At 43.5% G+C, this 19,424-nt stretch overlaps 1 protein-coding gene across 5 annotated transcripts in view; it reads right to left on the bottom strand.

Moving 5' to 3' along the window:
- Positions 1-19,424, bottom strand: part of LEMD1 (LEM domain containing 1) — a 430,972-nt gene that overhangs the window by 4,435 nt on the left and 407,113 nt on the right. The gene's annotated exons all lie outside the window — the stretch shown is intronic.

The following is a 19,424-nucleotide window of genomic DNA, read 5'->3' as shown; positions in this document are numbered from 1 at the left end:
ATCACTTAAGGCTGCTTTCACACTGGAGCGGGCATGCGTTGACGGTAAAACGCTGCTAGTTTTAGCGGCGCTTTACCGTCATTTTAGCGGCGCTATTCGGCTGCTAGTGGGGCGCTTATAACCCAGCTAGCAGCCGAGGAAAGGGTTAAATGCTCCCCTGAAGCTGAATTGCTTTGCAGGCGCTTCGGCAGCGGTGGGCATTCATTTCAATGGGCAGGAGTGGTGGTATACACCGCTCCAAAAATACTGCTTGCAGGACTTTTTTTTTAACATCCTGCCAGCGCATTGCCTCAGTGTGAAAGCACTCGGGCTTTCACACAGACTGCAGGGGAGCCGTTTTATTTTTAGCCCAAAAAGCACCTGAAAAACGCCCCAGTGTGAAAGGGGTTTAACTGTCAGATTTTATGAGATGAAGGGAAAAAAAAAAAAAAAAAAAAATCGGCCTAATATATCGGCCCCAAAAAAATCGGCATCACATATCGGCCATAGCGATTTCTTGTAGGTGCAATCTCTAAGGTTGTCATCCTTATCCTTGCTACATTACTTAAAGTAAAACTAAAGGCAATATACACATTTTAGTAAATCCGCATATAAATACCTAAACGTTACACAAGGTAAGATAATGACAAAATAAATTATTATTATGAGTTGGCATGTCATTTTCTTCCACTGTGCTAGTATCTGCATCTCCCACAGGGAACTACATGACTTGTGCCTTCTATCATACTCAGTGTATTTTTACATAACACACACCCATCTGCCAATCAATAGCTGGGTGTGTGCTATGTAAAGCAGTACAAGGTATGTGACTTTTCCAGTGCTGCTGCATCAATGCTTTCAGTGGAAGATGGGATAGTTGTCACTGGTTCTTTTGTTTAGAATGCCAATTTTTATTGGTATATGACCTATTATTTTTAAAGGTTTAAATATTGTATTATGTTTTTTTTTGAAAGAGAGAAAAAATAAGAGGGAAAAAAGATGAGGGAGAGAGAGAGAGAAAAGGAAAGAGAAAGAGAGAGAGAAAGAGAGAGAGAAAGAGAAAAAGGGGAGAGGGAGAAAAAAAAGAAAGGGTGCCCCCTGTGACCCCAAAGCCCCTGATCATCCTGTGCCCCCAAAGTTCCCCAATCATCCGATGTCCACTGTGACCCCCAAGCCCCCAATTATGCGGTGTCCCCTGTAACCCCTGATTCTCCTGATCATCCTATGTCCACTGTGATCCCTGAAACACAATCATCCTGTGTCCCCCATGACCCCTCTACCCCTAATCATCCTGTGTGATGCTGATCATCTTGTCACTCCTGTAACCCCTGACCATCTTGTGACCCCTCTACCCCTAATCATCCTGTCTCCCCTGTGACACTGATCATCCTGTGACCCCTGTGCACCTAATCATCCTGTGACCCCAAGCCCCTGATCATCCTGTGACCCCCAAGTTCCCTAACCATCCTGTTTCCACTGTCACCTCTGAATCCCAATCATCCAGCTCTGCTAGGAGAGAAGATGACTGAAAAGTTAGAGGGGCTTTTAAACTAGGTGTTGGGGGAGGGTCCAGATGTAGGAGCTAGCCAGTATAGAGCAAAGTTTAGTGAGTAATTTTGGGGGCATTAGTGGTAGGGTGACTAGAGTACCAAAACCCAAGGTAAGTTGGCAAATCCCAATTGCAGCCTCATAACAACTAACAAGGAATAAGATGGGAGAACTGGAGCTGCTAATGTACGAGGAGGATTTCAATTTTGTGTGAATTTCAGAAACTTGTTTGACAGCTCACATAATTGGTTTGCCACTATTCAGGGTTTTTTCCTATATCGTAGGGACAGGGAGGGTAGGAAAGGGGGAGGGGTATGCCTGTATATCAAGAATGATGTGCAAGTGAGCGTAAGGGATGACATCAATAATGGAGCTAGGGAGGAGGTGGAATCTATGAGTGGAGCTCCAAAGGGAGGAAATCAATGGGAAAGTAATAGTGGGCATATGCTACAGGCCCCCAACCTGAGGAAGGAGGGGGAGGCGGACCTCCGATTACAGCTTGGAATGGTGGCAAGACTGGGAAATGTTATTATAAATTGGGATTTTGAATTATCAAGATATAGACTGGGCAGAAGAAACCGTGCATTCGTCTAAGGCTTGCCATTTCCTAAACGTCTTGCAGGATAATTTCATGTGTCAGTTGGTGAATGCACCAACAAGAGAACGCATTACTGGACCTACTGATTACAAACAATACAGACCTGATCACATCAGGAAATTATGCGATCAGGATGATGAAAAGGATTGTGGAAATATGGGGCAATTTAGGAAACAACGACCATAGGTCAATTACCAATGCCAATCTGTTGCTAACAAAGCAAACAGAATATTGGCATGCATTGAAAAGGGGATTAATTCCAGAAATAAATCAATTTTCCTGCTCTACAAGACTCTGGTCTGACCGCACCTAGAGTATGCGGTTCAGTTCTGGGCACCAGTCCTCAGGAAGGATGTACTGGAAATGGAGCGAGTACAAAGAAGGGCAACAAAGCTAATAAAGGGTCTGGAGGATATTAGCTATGAGGAAAGGTTGCGAGCACTGAACTTATTCTCTCTTGAGAAGAGACGTTTGAGGAGATATGATTTCAATTTACAAACACCGTACTGGTGACCCCAGAATAGGGATAAAACTTTTTCGCGGAAGGGAATTTAACAAGACTCATGGCCACTCATTAAAATTAGAAGAAAAGAGGTTTAACCTTAAACTACGTAGAGGGTTCTTTATGGTAAGAGCGGCAAGGATGTGGAATTCCCTTCCACAGGCGGTGGTCTCAGCGGGGAGCATCGATAGTTTCAAGAAACTATTAGATAAGCACCTGAACGATATACAAGGTAATACTGACATATAATCACACACATAGGTTGGACTTGATAGACTTGTGTCTTTTTTCGACCTCACCTACTATGCAACATTCAGTATAAATCACAGAAACAAGAAGCACAAGGGTAATACAAGTACACAACTACAAAAGAGCCAACTTCCCTTAGCTGCGCTCTTTGCTATTTGCTATGACATTAAATGGGATAACATGCTAGGAACAAAAAAACACGGAGAAAAAAATGGGAGGGCTTTAACCACTTCAGCCCTGGACCATTTGGCTGCCAAATGACCAGGCCACTTTTTGCGATTCGGCACTGCGTCGGTTTAACTGACAATTATGCGGTCGTGCGACGTTGCTCCCAAACAAAATTGACGTCCCTTTATTCCCACAAATAGAGCTTTCTTTTGGTGGTATTTGATCACCTCTGCGGTTTTTATTTTTTGCACTATAAACAAAAAGAGAACGACAATTTTGAAAAAAAAAGCATTATTTTTTTCTTTTTGCTATAATATCCCCCAAAAAATATAATTTTTTTTTCCCCCCTTAGTTTAGGCCGATACGTATTCTTCTACATATTTTTGGTAAAAAAAAAAAAAAAATTGCAATAAGCGTTTATTGATTGGTTTGCGCAAAAGTTATAGCGTCTACAAAATAGGGGATAGTTTTACGGCATGAATTTTTTTTTTACTAGTAAAAAATCAGCTATTTTTATCGTGACTGCGACATTATGGCGAACACAATCGGACAATTTTGACACATTTTTGGGACCATTGGCATTAATACAGCGATCAATGCTATAAAATTGCATTGATTACTGTAAAAATGTCACTGGCAGTGAAGGGGTTAAACCACTAGGGGGCGGGGAAGGGGTTAAGTGTGTCCTAGGGAGTGATTCTAACTGTCTGGGGATGGGCCAGCAGTGACACGACACTGATCGCTGCTCCCGATGAGAGGGAGCAGATGATTAGTGTCCTGTCACTAGGCAGAATGCAGGGATGCTGTGTTTACACTGGCATCTCCCCGTTCTTCAGCTCCGTGACACGATCGCGGGCACCCAGGGGACATCAAGTCCGCGGTCACGGAGCTCGTGGCAAGCGCGCACACAGCGGGAAATTTAATGTAACGTACAGGTACGTTACTTTCCCCAGCCGTGCCATTCTGCCGACGTATATCGGCGTGAGCTGGTCTTTAAGTGGTTAAGAGCATACTAAAAAAAGGGAATTGGCCAGGGGAATCCAATGAGAAATAAGTTTAAAAGCGCTAAAATTAATCCCGGGTGGCTAAATTCTAACGTAGAAATGCATACAATAGCAAAAGAAACGGCTTTTTAAACATACAAGGCTGAGGGGTCATTGTCAGAATTCCAACAATACAAAGAATGCAACAAGAAATGTAAGAGAGCAATCCGGGCAACTAAAAGACCACGAAAGGCACATAGCGGAAGAGAGTAAAAAAAAACCCCCCAAAAAATTCTTTAAATATATAAACAGTAAGAAAATGAGGCCAGAACATATTGGTCCCAAAAAAGATGAAGGGAATTTGGTTACAAAAGTAGGCAAAGGATTTAAATGCGTTTTTCTCCTCAGTTTTCACAAAGGAAACGCGGGGATATAGTAACCAAGACTGTAATGTTAATAACACATCACAGAATGCACCCTCATGGCTAACAAAAGACAGTATCAGAAATAGACTTGAAAAACTTAATATAAATAAGTCACCAGGACCAAATGGCTTATACCAAAGGGTCCTTAAGGAACTCAGCCAGGTGATAGCTTGACCATTGTTACTAATTTTTATGCACAGTTTGACTGGAATAGTACCAGCTGATTGGAAGCGAACATGGTACCAATATTTAAAAAAGGGCTGAGATCCATCCCTGGAAACTACAGACCAGTCAGCCTAACATCGATAGTATATAAGCTTAAAGTAGGGGATGATAAGGGACTATATCCAAGATTTTAGTAATAAAAACGGTATCATTAGTGATAATCGGCACGGATTCATGCAGAATCGTTCTTGCCAGACCAACCTATTAAAGTTCTATGAAGAAGTGAGCTGCCATCTAGATAAAGGAAGGCCTGTGGATGTGGTGTATCTGGATTTTGCAAAGGCATGGGTTACAGTTCCCCATAAAACGTTTACAAACTGAGGTCTGTTGGCATGGACCATAGGGTGAGTACCTGGATTGAAAACTGGCTACAGGGGTGGGTCCAAAGGGTAGTGATAAATAGCGAGTACTCAGAATGGTCCGGTGTGGTAAGTGGGGTCCCCCAAGGATCTGTCCTGGGACCAATTCTGTTTAATTTAGTCAAACGATAGAGGATGGGATAAACTGCTCAATCTCAATATTTGCGGATGATACAAAGTTAAGAAAGGCAATAACGTCACGGAATGTGGAAACATTCCTTAATAAAATATAATGGGGTGGGCAACCTTATGAGAAATGGGGTTTAATGTTGAAAAATGAATTTGGGTGCTAAAAATACGAACGCAACCTCTGGGGGTGTCTAGGATGGAAAAGGACCTGGGGTCCTAGCAGATGATAGGCTCAGCAATAGCATGCAAAGCAAAACTGCTGCAAGCAAAGCCAACAGAATATTGGCATGTATTTAAAAGGGGATTCACTCCAGAGATAAAACAAATCTCCCATTCTACAAGACTCTGGTCCGGCCGCATCTTGAGTATGCCGTCCAGTTCTAGGCACCAGTCTTCACGAAGGGTTTGCTGGAACTGGAGACAGTCCAGAGAAGGGCAACAAAGCTAATAAAGGGACTAGAGGATCTCAGCTTTGGGGAAAAACGACAAACATTGAACTTATTCTCTCTGGAGAGGAGACGCTTGAGAGGGGATATGATAGCGATATACAAATCCCGTACTGGTGACCCTAGCATAGGGAAGAAACTTTTCAGTGAAAAGGAATTTAAAAAGACACGCGGGCCATTCACTGAAACCGGTTTAACCGTAGCAGGTTCTTTACTGTCAGAGCGTTAAGGATGTGGAATTCTCTTCCACAAGCAGTGGTATCAGCAAGGAGCGTCGACAGTTTCAAAAACCTATTAGAAGGGTACCTTAACAATCACAACATACAGGGATTTACAATGTACTATTGACAACACAAGCACGCTCACACACCACAGGTTGAACTGGATGGACTGGTGTTTTTTTTTCCCAACTTTACCAACTATGTAACTGCGTTACCAACTATATCCTGTGACCCCTGATCAGCCTGAGATCCTTGTGCCTCTAATCATCCTGCATCCCCTGATCAGCCTGTGACCCTTGTGCCTATGTCTCCCCTGACCCCTAATTATTCTGTACCCCTAGTTATCCTGTGTCCCTTATCCTGTGTCCACTGTAACCCCTGATCATCCTGTACTCCTAATCAGCCTGTGTCCACTGCGACTTCCAAGCCACTGATCAACCTGTGTCCCCTGTGACCCCTGATCATCCTGTGTCCCCCGTGAACCCTGATTATCCTGTGTCCCCTTTGGTTCCTGAGTTCACGGATTATCATGTGTCCCCCATGACCCTTAAGCACTGCTCATCTTGTGTCACCCTCAGCGGTGTAGCGTGGGTTGGCAGTGCCCGGGGCAAGGGAAGTAATTTGCGCCCTCTAAGCCATGGACTTTTAGCACTTCGAGTCCCTTCCACTAGTTCTGCTGTGATGGATTATTAAGGGCTTCTCACTATTCACAGCCTTAGCCTCCCATGGCTGCCTGCAGCCCCGCAGCTTTTTATTATTGGTTAAGTCTGAGTGATAGCTCTTTGAGTACGGTAGTCTAAGAGCTCTCAGAGATTCAACCAAAAAAAAGGCAGCCAATCAGAGACTCCGGCTGTGAATAAGAAGGAGGGGGGCATTGAGTAGTATACAGTGGAGGGGAGGGGGGATGCAGCCAGGTGGAGGGGAGGACAGAGGAGAATAAGATGCAGCCAGGTGGGGGGGTGGAGCCAGGTGCACAGAGAATAAGAAATACATCCAGGTTGAAGGGAGGATGGTGCCAGGTGTACAGAAAAGAAGGAGTTGCAGCCAGGTGGAGAGGACGATTGAGCCAGGTGCACAGAAGAGAAGAGTTGCAGCCAGGTGGAGAGGACGCGGGAGCCAGGTGCACAAAGGAGAGGAGTTGCAGGCAGGTGGAGGGGAGGAAAGGGCCAGGTGCACAGAGGAGAGGGGGAGTTGCAGCCAGGTGGAGGGGAGGTTGGAGCCAGGTGCACAGTGGAGAGGGGGAGTTGCAGCCAGGTAGAGGGAGGACAGAGCCAGGAGCTCAGAGGAGAGGAGTTGCGTCTAGGTGGAGGGGAGGACAGCTTCCAGGTTCAGGCTGCTAATGGATGCAAGGAGAGTCGCAGCCCCTGGCTGCCCCCCTACGCTACACCACTGGTCACCATTTCACCTCTGTGAGTAATAATTACCATGAGGTGACACAGATTGGACTGTGTAGGATTAAAAAAAAAAAAAATCCTCACAAAGGTTTAACCACTTAAGGACTATAAGGATTTGCCCCCTTAATGACCAGGCTATTGTAATACGGCACTGCGTCGCTTTAACTGACAATTGCATGGTCGTGCAATGCTGTAACCAAACAAAATGCACGTCCTTTTTTTCCCCACAAATAGAGCTTTTTTTTGGTGGTATTTGATAACCTCTGTTTTGTGCTATAAACAAAAAAAAACCAACAATTTTGAAAAAAAAACAATTTCTTTACTTTTTGCTATAATAAATATCCCCCCAAAAAAGAAACAAAATTTCCTTATCAGTTTAGGCTGACCGATATGTATTCTTATACATATTTTTGGTAAAAAAAAAAAAAAAAATCACAATAATCGTATATTGATTGGTTTGCGCAAAAGTTTTAGCGTCTACAAAATAGGGAATTTATGGCATTTTTATTATTTTTTTTTTTTTTTTACTAGAAATGGCGGTGATCAGCGATTTTTAGCGGGACTGCGACATTGCGGCGGACAGATCGGACACTTTTTTGGGACCAGTGACATTTATACAGCGATCAGTGCTAAAAATAGCCACTGATTACTGTATAAATGTCACTGGCAGGGAAGGGGTTAACACTAGGGGGCAATCAAAAGGTTAAGTCTTCCCTAGGGAGGTGTTTCTAACTGTTGGGGGAGTGTAGTGACTGGTGGAGGAGACAGATCGCTGTTCCTAATGACTAGGAACAGCAGATCTGTCTCTCCACCCCTGACAAAACGGGGGTCTATCTGTTTACATTGACAGATCCCTTTTCTGTCTCAGGAGTGATTGCAGGTGGCCGGCGGACATCGCGGCCGCTGGCCACACGCATCTGCTCCAGCATTGCGTGCACCCTAGAAGCCTTAAAGCGGGCGACGTACAATGCCAGCAATTCGCCCAGGAGAGCCAACCTGTCGCAGTACAACTGTGGCGGCTGGTCTTTAAGTGGTTAAATGTATATTAGTTTTATATATTTCTTTTTATTTTGTAATAATGTACCATCATTATTAGTTTTTACCTGCAGGTAAGTTTGCACACAGATTTTTCCAGGGTTTTCCCTCAGAGAAAAGGTGCAGGAACTCACCCCCCTTCCCTAGATCACGCCCCCTACTCACCCCCTAGAATAGCCCTCTTGGACCACCCCTACACACCTAGCACCCTTCCCCCTTTAGAGAACCAAGTAGAATTCGGGGGGGGTGGGCATATATGAGATATTTTTGTATGGAATTTGTTAATAAAAAGCAAAGCAGTGTACAAAACATAGAAATATCCAGCGTCTATCAAAGTAATCTCAGAGGCACTTCCAGATATCCCCATATCTATCCAGCAACGGCCCCATATATCCAGCAACAGGACAGACAGTCCCCATACAGTGGGTACAAAAAGTCTACATGCCCCTATTAAAATGGCAGGTTTCTGTGATGTAAAAAAAATGACACAAAAGAATTATAAAACTTTTTCCACCTTTAATGTGGCCTATAAACTGTACAACTCAAAAGAAAAACAAACTGAAATCTTTCAGGGGGGTGGGGAAGGGAAAGTAAATAAAAAAAATGAAAATAACGTGATTGCAGAAGTGTGTCACCCTTTTAACTGGGGATGTAGCTGTGTTCATAATTAAGCGATCACATTCAAACGCATGTTAAATAGGAGTCAGTACACACCTGTCATCATTTAAAGTGCCTCTGATTAACCCCAAATAAAGTTCATTTGTTCTAGTAGGTCTTTTCTGACATTTTCTTAGTTGCATCCTACAGCAAAAGCCATGGTCCTCAGAGAGCTTCCAACGCATCAGAGGGATCTCATTGTTCAAAGGTATCCATCAGAAGGGTACAAAAGTTTTTCCAAGGCATTAGATATACCATGGAACACAGTGAAAACAGTCCTCAAGTGGAGAAAATATGGCCCACACAACCCACAAGAGACAGCCCACATATATCCAGCAAGAGACAGTCCCAATATCCTGTCAGCAGCATTTATAGACAGCCCACAAATCCAAAAGGCAGCAACACTGACAATGAAACAATTACCAAAAGCAATGTAGCCTTGGTGTGGCAGTTAGGAGTAACAGGACAGGATTGGACACCATACTGCAACTCTTCCTCACAAAAGGAATTTCCTGTCTGCTACAGGGAGAGGCTGAGATCTGCTATCAGCTGATATCACTAAACCTTCCACTCTTAAGGCTGCAGCCGGCACTATAGGAGCTGTGTCGGCTTGTGTGGCTGCCAGCTCACTCCCCGGGCCAGGAGCAGCATAAACCAACTGCTGTTCTGGCAAAAAAAAAAAGCCCTGGATTTTTAAATTAATCTGTGTACTTCTTGCTGCCCGTTTTCCTCTGATAAGCTGACAGAAGAAAAGCCAAGCCAACGGGAGCAGCCTGTATAGACAGAGCAGTGGGCAGGCATAGGCGGGGCTTCACGGGCCTATCATGAAGAGGAGTGGGCAGAGCCTTGTTAGGACGTCAGTGAGGATTGAAATGACAGAGCTTTTCATGGACTGTAGGAGCAACCCCCCCCAGTAATGTAATGACGGCACGTTGTAGTCTGCTCTGAGCGGCATCATGTAAAAGGGGACAATGGAGGCACTTATAAACAGAATCAGTGTTGTCTCCTCATTAAAGTGAACATGAGAGCATTCTGCTGTATCTGAAAAGGTAGATATCTCAATATCCTTACTGTTATTTGCAAAACAACCAGTGAGATGTTTAACAGACTATATAGTTACATCACATATTGATTTTTTCATTTGCCGTAGTTCTTCTTTAAAGCCCAATTCCAGGATCCCGATAAGTTTGCATTTACAGATCCTCTTCTCAGGCTTTATTAAAAAGTTGACAAATTGTAAATCAGAATGCCTTACTTTTCAATTCTCAATTTTTAGCCCCCACGAGAGGTTACACGAGCTGCCGGAACAGATGTGCTGCAAAGCTACTTGACAAAGGAGTGCACATCTCTTTAGTGCGCATGCTCCAAAACACATGGCGAGCACACCAGTGCACGCAGCAAGTAATGCTGCGTCCCTGCTCCAACCCTCGGCTTTGGTTCAACTCGATCATAGCCGCATTCTGCTGGCCAGGACAGCCCCCACAAGAGATTACACAAGCTGCCAGAACAGCACACAGCCTGGACCGATGTTAGCATCCAACACTGGATCAACATGTGCCTGTTTACCATTACTTCAATGCGAGTTTTTATTGTGCTTATATCTATATTAAATGCTTACAGTCTATGCTTTGCGAGCATAAAACAGGGCAACAGTAAGTAGGGTTCTCTGTGACGCCAGCTCCTTCACCAATCCACGTAGATACACAGAGATAGTCATTGGTATTTGAAGAGCAGTTATATTTTCAAGGGCTCGGACTACCCCTTACCAGAAAGCTTGCAACAAGGGGCAGTGCCAAAAGATATGCTTGAAATCTGCCAGGGAGTACTTACAACGCCAGCAATCCGGAAAATCAGATTTATAAATGTTGGCCAGCCTGGCTGGGGTATAATAGATTCTGGGTAAGATTTTAAATTGAATGAGGCAGTCCCTAGCCAACACCAGGTGGTGAAAAGGGTAATTCCACATATCGTCCAAGTCATCACCCTGAAAATTAGGTATTACTGACGTCCACCTCTCTACACTTTTCAAGGGGCTTAGACCTGACTGTAAACAGCTCCTTACAGACCTCAGACAGTGTCTTTTTAAGCAGCTTCGACCTCAGTAACGGCTCCGGATCTGAAGATGGAGCCTGTAAAATAGTATTACCAAATTGGGGGGGAAAAAAATACCAAGTTGGGAGTTGGAATTTGGATTTCATTTCTCAAAAGTGGGGCAACTGGCTCATTCCCCATTTATATTAATAATTTGTTTAATCCCCCTCTCAGCTCACACTATAGGCTCAGGAAATTCACTAAAATTAGGCAGGCGGGGATTATACCATAGTGGAGTAGAAGAGGAGCACCTTACCCCCTTAGACTGCATAATATGCTGAACTTTATCCCATGCCCGGATAGTGACCCTCATAGAGCTTGTTAGTGAAGAGTATCCCTGGGGGCCCCTAAAAAGCAGGTGATATAAACCCTCATAGGAACCCACTAAGGCCACCTCCAGAACAGTGGCTGCATTCGCCATCATCTTTCACCAACCAACGGTGTGCAAAGACCATTTGGTCCGCTAAGTAATATTTATACAAGTCAGGTATGCAAAGCCACCCTGGCTCCTGAAGAGCTCGGTGTTCAGCTTTAAGTCACTGACCTGATCAAGCACATTCTTATCAGATTTTTCAGCAAAAACAATCAAACAAGGGCAGATGACATTTTGCTATCCAGACAGATTCCCCTTAAAACTAGCACTTTTAACCACGTCAGCTCCAGAAGATTTGGCTACTCAATGACCAGGCCATTTTTTGTGATACAGCAATGTGTCGCTTTAACTGAAAACTGCGCGGTTGTTGTACCCAAACAAAATTTACGTCTTTTTTCCCACAAATAGAGCTTTCTTTTGGAGGTATTTGATCATCTCTGCAATTTTTATTTTTTGCGCTATAAACAAAAAAAGGACGACAATTTTGAAAAGAAAAAAAAAACAATATTTTGTACTCTTTGCTATAATAAATATCCCCAATTTTTTTTAAAAAAAGCTAATTTTTTCCTCAGTTTAGGCCGATATGTATTCTTCTACATATTTTTGGTAATAAAAATCACAATAAGCTTATATAGATTAGTTTGCGCAAAAGTTATAGCATCTACAAAATAGGGGGAAGATTTATGGCATTTTTATTATTTTTACTAGTAATGGTGGTGATCAGCAATTTTTATTGGCACTGCGACATTATGGCGGACAGATCGGACACTTTTGACACCACTGCCATTTATACAGTGATCAGTGCTATAAAAATGCATCGATTACTGTGTAAATGTCACTGGCATAGAAGGGGTTAACACTAGGGGGCAATCAAGGGGTGAACTGTTCTCTAGGGAGTGATTCTAACTGTTGGGGGAGGGGACTGACTGGCTGAGGAGAGCGATCGTTGTTCATACTTAGTATGAACAACAGATCGCTCTCCTCACCCCTGACAGCACGGAGAGCTGTCTGTTTACATTGACAGATCTCCATTCTGTCTCGTTGCAACCGCCAGGCATGCGCATCGGCTCCAGCAGTGCGTGCGCGGTCAACAGGTAAACCAATGTACAGTCGGTTCGCCCAGGGGAGCCAACCTTCTGCAGTACAACTGCGGCGGCTGGTCGGGAAGGGGTTAAACATAGTTTCCCACTTAACACAAACCTAAAGTGGTATTAAATCCAAAAGCAAATATTTACTGCGTTGCAACCTACCAATCAGTAGCTGCATTAACTTTCTTTTTTAGGCTCTTTCCTTTAGCCATGGCCTAGCTACATGTTCTGGCACTGATCCCCACCAGTCCTCCACTTTCGTCCATCCCACAAACGCCTTGGATGGATCTGAGAGAAGGTGGACCAGTGGAGATGATTTTACTACATACAGGACTCGGGGAAAGAGCTCAAGTGTTCTCGTACAAGAGCCCAAACCCACTTGAGCTATTCCGTAGGTTTGCATGCGTGTGGCTGTGGGGCGAAGGCTGCCTCTGCAGGCTAGGATTGGCTGAGCATACACTTGCGCTGCTTTGTAGAAAGCGCTAGGTTGGCAAAGCAGGGGTGTGTTCGCGAGCAAACTGTCACCTGCCAGCAGTCAATAGGTAGCTCGTGATTGACTGGTTGCCGACCCCGTAAACCCTCACATATACCTGCTGAAGTGATTCGCCTCAGGTATAAAAAAAAAAAAAGCCTGAAAAACATTAATGCAGCAACCACATCCAAGAAATGGTAAGCTACAATATATTACCTGTATTTTGTGTTTGTTTTTGGCCTTAATACCACTTAAACTCATTCAAGAGCAATTTTTAAAGTTGATTTTCTGAGTTACAGCTTTTCATCTCCTTCATGTACAGGTTAGTTACATAGGGCAACACTGGTGATCCCATTGCACTGCGATGTTCCTGCCTGTAGAAGTCATCCTTGCAAATATACATTAGGAGGGAAGAATCAGTGATGAAAAAGATCTGGGGGTGCTTATAGTCCACAAATGGGGACCTCAGGTATGAGGATTGATTACATCAATTACAGATATCACTGGGGAAGAGACACGCTTAAGATGAGATATGATTACAGTGTACAAATATCAAAAGGTGACTCTGGAAAGGGTCTTTTACGGTTAGAGCAGTAAAAATTTGGAACTTCCTTCTCCAGGAAGCGGTACTATCAGAGTGTCGACAACTACTAAAAACTTTTAGATGTCTTCCCAGGAAACAATATACGTGACTATGGGAATGGTTAGAGACTAAAAATCAAATACCCACACTGTAGGTTGAAGTGAATGGACCTGTGTTTTTTTTTTTTTTTTTTCAACCTTTGTAAAAAGCTTGTTATAAACACTCAGGAAACATTGTAAACCCTTTAACCTCTTTCCACTGGCATACCGCACAAATGCATCCACACAGCGAGTGGGCCTAATGATCAATTATTTTGGCAGTAAACTGTTGGCATGTGCAGTTAGAGAAAAAATGGCACCCACACAGTTACATAGTAGGTGAGGTTGAAAAAAGACACAAGTCCATCAATCCAACCTATGTGTGTGATTATGTGTCAGTATTACATTGTATATCCCTGTATGTTGTGGTCGTTCAGGTGGTTATCTAATAGTTTTTTGAAACTATCGATGCTCCCCGCTGATACCACACAAGGAGAGACAAGATAGAGAATGGTGCCTGATGGGGCCCTTTAAAATGGCAGCTATGTGTTGCCAAACAATGAGTCCTGCCTCCTTGTTTGCCAGCCGAGAATTAGGAGGGAAACCAAGTGCACAACAACCCAGTTAAAGCTGCACAGTTCAGTTTTCTAAAAGGGGGCCGATGCCTGTTTACCATTCCAAGGAGTCAGGCTCACAGGACTCTTAGATCAGCTTCACCCACTTCGGCAAGACATATCCTCCCCACAATGAGGGAGAAATCTTCAAGGACTGGGTTCCTCCTTGCAGTCTGATCACTGCCTTGGACCTTTATCGCACCCGACAGTGACGTGTTGCTCTCAGTACCTACAGTAGGCGAATCACTTGCGGCATGGGGTCCAGTTCAGTCACAATATTACAGGCTAGCCCCGCTCCCATCTTTACATAGGGTCCACATACAGCCCCCAAAGTACGAATTTGGGGGGCACTGACACGCTTTGCTACAATGGCTTGGTGCAATTAGTAACTGTTTTTATAGAAGTCACCAAATCTATACCCTCTCCTTCAGAGATTCATCCATCATCTGGACACTAGGAAACAACTGTAGATCATATAGTGGGAGGGATTATATGAGGGAGTGTCTAAAGCTTTTAAGTGGCTTTGGCATTGTGCAATCATCTGAAGTTAGCAGCACATAACCCATGGGTTAATAAGAGAACCTGTGTCCTGTACCGTATGATAAATAAATTAAAATGGATCTACAGCTTTAGTTTCAGTTTAAATGGTTTGCTTCGACCAAACTAACTTTTTGCCTCATTAACACGTGGGACCACTGGAAGGGCTGTAAAAACTGCATGTAGCAGAGGCTACAAACAGTATAAAGCACTGTGTTCTGGATGTGTGGGGAGACCATTCTGTCTCACACCCGGAACAAAATAGCGTTAGTCCAAGCGGTGCTCAGCCATTCATAGGCAGCTTTGTATTCTCATTATCACGGAATACAAGGCTTCGTCTGATTGGCCGAGTTGGAGATTGTAACATCATCAGCCCGCCTCTCTGACTAGGCCAGTCAGAGGAAGCTTTGTATTCACTGATCGAATACAAAGCTGTCTTTGAATGGCTGAGCACAGCTCAGACCCACACTATTTTGTACTTGGTACAAGACAGGAAGGACACAGTTCTGTATGCAGCCTCAGCTACATACAGCTTATACAGCACACCCAGTGGCTGCACATGTTAGTAAGGGAAATAGTTTGTTTTGGCCAGCTTGGCCCGGACAAAATATTTCTACTGAAATTAAAGTTGGAGATCAGCTTTAAACCAAGACGTTTGTAGCTGTATCTTTGGAGAACAAGTCATTCACAAATTCACAGCAAGAAGCACTGAAGTGGCAGCTCATAATTATCAGTGGGGTCAAACTGACAACCATTTTAGACCAAAGGAAGGAAAAGGATAGAAAACTTTTCTTAAAAAAAACTGAAAAAAATTTCTAACATGTTTTTTGCTTTTCATTTGGGAAACTCTATTCATACCAAACTTGTATGTTAAAAGCAAACAAAATTTTGAAGTACTTTTGTGATTTTTGTCAAGCCTCTGTTGGCATTATCAAATGTATTGATGAGTCTTTTCATACCAATGTTCGTATGAAAATCTACAAGTGTATGGCCAGCTTAAAGAGGAAGTAAACGCTGTTTTTTTTTACTTACCTGCAAAGTAAAGGCATAATGTGCTAGTATAAATAGGCATACTAACACGTTATGTAAAACTTTACCTGCAAACTAAGCCCTCGTTGTCACCGCTGGAGGCCGCATCCATCTTTGGCAGTCTTCCTTCTGGATCCGTGGATTCCGGCTGTGTGACTGGCCAGAACAGCAGGACGTCACTCCCACGCATGTGCGTGGGAGCCGGCGGTCACAGCACATGGCTCTGAAGAAACGGCATGGGTCGCCGATCCTTCAGAGTGCATGCGCCGATGACGTCATCGGTGGCATATACAGTAAATATCTCCTAAACTGTGCCACTGGAAGGTTTGCTCCCCAGTTCCTGCAGCTACAAAGGTCAATGAGGGCTTGTTTGTAGCTATTTTACTTTTCAACAATATGTAAATATGTTAACCTCTTCAGAAACCCTCCACTGTAAGATAATATCCTCCTGGCAAGTTCTGCAGCACGAAGGATGTTAAAGTCATGTCAGTTTTAGGCCCCTTTCACACGGGACGGATCCGTGTTGATCCGCCCCGTGTTTATCCGCTGCTCAGCGGGGATCGCTCTGCTTTCCCCAGCTGAGCAGGCAGATGACAGGGCGGGACCCGCACACTGTGCAGGGACCGCCCTGTCAGATCTCCGCTCTCCCCTATGGGGGATCGGAGGAACACGGACCGTCTGTCCGTGTTCCTCCGATCCGCTCTGCAGACGGATAGAAAAATAGGATTTTCTTCCGTCCGCAGAATCGGACGAGAGCGGAGGCGGACGACATCGGGTGTTAGCGGATGTACATCCGCTGACACCCGCTATCCCATAGGGATGCATGTATGTCCGTATTTCATCCGAAAACGGATGGATGAAATACGGACATACTGTCCGCATGTGTGAAAGGGGCCTTAGCTTCAGCAGGCCTCAGCAATCGCTTTCCTTTCCCTGCAGACCACTGCACAGTCCAGCTGGAAACCCTGCCTGATAATTCTGTAAACACTGTAATCAAAGGAAAGTTTGTGCCCAACAGCAAACTCTTTTGCTCTGTTAGATTTTAGCAGTTTCTTTATGCTCCAAGCAGCTGCAGTTGTAAAGAGAAGGGGGCTCTGTGATTGGCAATGTAAAGTGTAAAAAAAAAAAAAAAAAACTTTATAAATCTGTAAATTACAACTATTGGCCACAGCAATGGAAAATTCATTCTATATTTGAACACTAAAATATATCACTGCATGTATTAAAGCCTACACATGTCTAATGATATAATTTAGTGTAAGTAGTTCGAATTATAATATTCAAAAAGCTTAAGTATTCAACAAAAACAATATTTTGTACGTTTTTGTAAATGGAGTTTTAGCCATATGAATAAAAAAGTGACTGCTGTAAGTACCTCTACCAGTGTAATATGATTTTGCCCATTCCTCTACCTGCCACTTTTGCTACGGGAAGTGAAAATTAAGTATTTACTGGTATTATTATTATTATTCAGGATTTATATAGCGCCAACAGTTTACGCAGCGCTTTACAATATAAAAGGGAGACAATACAGTTATAATACAATACAATACAATAGGATTAAGAGGGCCCTGCTCAGAAGAGCTTACAATCTAATAGGGTATGATCAATTGGTAATAAAATAATATGCTAAATGGGGGACTCAGAAAAACAAAAGTAGTCAAAACTTTTTTGTTTTGGATGTAGTAGGACTTTATCACGTTATTTTTGCGGTCTCTGTAAATTTCTCTTTACTTCCTGCCCAGGGAATGCAACAGGAAAATCTCCCCAAAGTAAGGAGAATTCCCATCTTGGACACAGCTGCCATTGGATGATCTTCCCTCACCTCTTCTTGGATTTCCCTTCAATTTTCCATCTCAGTGAAAAATAGTCAACAGGTCAGTTAGAGGGGTAGATCTCTCTGTTGGGACACAGATGGCAACAAAAAGATGACTAAACCCTCCCCACACTATCCAAAACCAAAAAAAGTTTTGTTTTTACGTACACTTTTGTTCAGATCACTATAGAGTATATATTCATTATCTTACTGTTGCTTTGAATTGGCATCCATTAGAAAGCGTTTGATTGGGTGGACTGGACATATCTACGTGCAGTGTTAGAAACAATAGGGCTGGGATGGATCATGGCCCTATACTCAGACTGGAGCGCCCAGGTCAAGGTCAACGGACTCCTTTCCCCCAGGTTCTCGATCAGGAATGGCACGAGACAGGGGTGTCCTCTTTCCCCCATTCTTTTTGCCCTTGTGCTCGAACCTTTCTTACGCAATGTGCAAGCAAATGCAGGCATCAAAGGCCTGATAGTAGGCCCCACAGAGCACAAGCTCTCGGCATATGTCGACGATGTGCTTTTCCACCTTACGGACTCCCCAATCTCCCTGCCTAACCTGATGTGAGAACTTCAACACTTTGGGACACTCTCTAATTTCAAAATAAATTTTACAAAATCTGAGATACTACCCATCCAACTATCACCCTCTCTGACCAGTCTACAGACAGCCTTCCCATTTACCTGGACTAAGTCATCCCTAAAATACCTGGGTGTATGGCTGACAGACCCAACACTCTATTCGCCACTAACTACCACCCCTACTGACAATGGTGAAAAAGGGCCAACATCAACATCAGTGCAATTTCTACGCAGCCTAAGAAATTGGCTGCGGGGGACAGACTTAAGCCACAATCGGTGATCACATCAGTGGGAATAAAGCTGTTGCGGTCTGTGCTTTTAAAATAAGTCTGAAATTTAAATTGCCCTGAGCAGATTTCAATCTCAAGATCTATTCCCACTGATAGTTGTCATCACCGATCGTGGCTTAAGTCTGTTCCCCGCAGCCAATTTCTTAGGCTGCGTAGAAATTGTACTGATGTTGATACATATCTAGCTCAAGCGTCTACTCTTAAACAGAGGCTTATTGAAAAGGGATATGAGGAACCATCACTCAATCTTCAAATACAACAGGTGGCAACGATAAATAGATGCTCCCTTCTCACACCCAAACCTCCACGTGAATCCGACGATTCATTTAAATTTTCCATGCTTACCACATTTTCCACTCAGCATAAAGAGGTCTTGAATATTACTAATTGATATTGGGGTGTCCTCAGACATGACCATGTCTTGGAAACATTGCTCCCTGAACGTCCTAAGGTCATCTTTAGGGGTGCACCTTCACTTAGAGCTACTATTGCTCCGAATATTATCAATCCTCTAATACGTTCTTTTTACCATAATATGGTTGGATACTTTCCTTGCAAAGAATGTGTCGTCTGTCAACACAATGTTAATGGGAGACGTAAAAGTTTAGATTTTAAATCTAATGCTACTAATAAAATATACCCTATCAAATCATTTTGTACTTGTGCTACTACACATGTAGTATACATGATCACTTAGCTTGCGGGAAGCAATATGTAGGACACACTATCTGTGCTTTTTCCGTAAGGGTAGGTGAACACATTGCAAGAATCAAAGGTGGTGACATAATCTACCTAGACACTACAGAAAACATCATGGCCGAGATCCAAAAGGTTCTCAATTTGTCATTATTGACAAATATATCCCCCCATGGAGAGGGGGTACTAAAACTAGAGGGGTTTTCCATTTGGAAACCTACTAAATATATAAGCTTCAGACTTACTCCCCCTTCGGTCTCAATATAGAGTGGGATATTAATGCTTTTAT

Source organism: Aquarana catesbeiana, linkage group LG02 (genome assembly GCF_042186555.1).
Source record: "Aquarana catesbeiana isolate 2022-GZ linkage group LG02, ASM4218655v1, whole genome shotgun sequence".
Lineage (NCBI taxonomy): Eukaryota > Metazoa > Chordata > Amphibia > Anura > Ranidae > Aquarana > Aquarana catesbeiana.
This window is presented reverse-complemented; position numbering and strand designations above follow the sequence as displayed.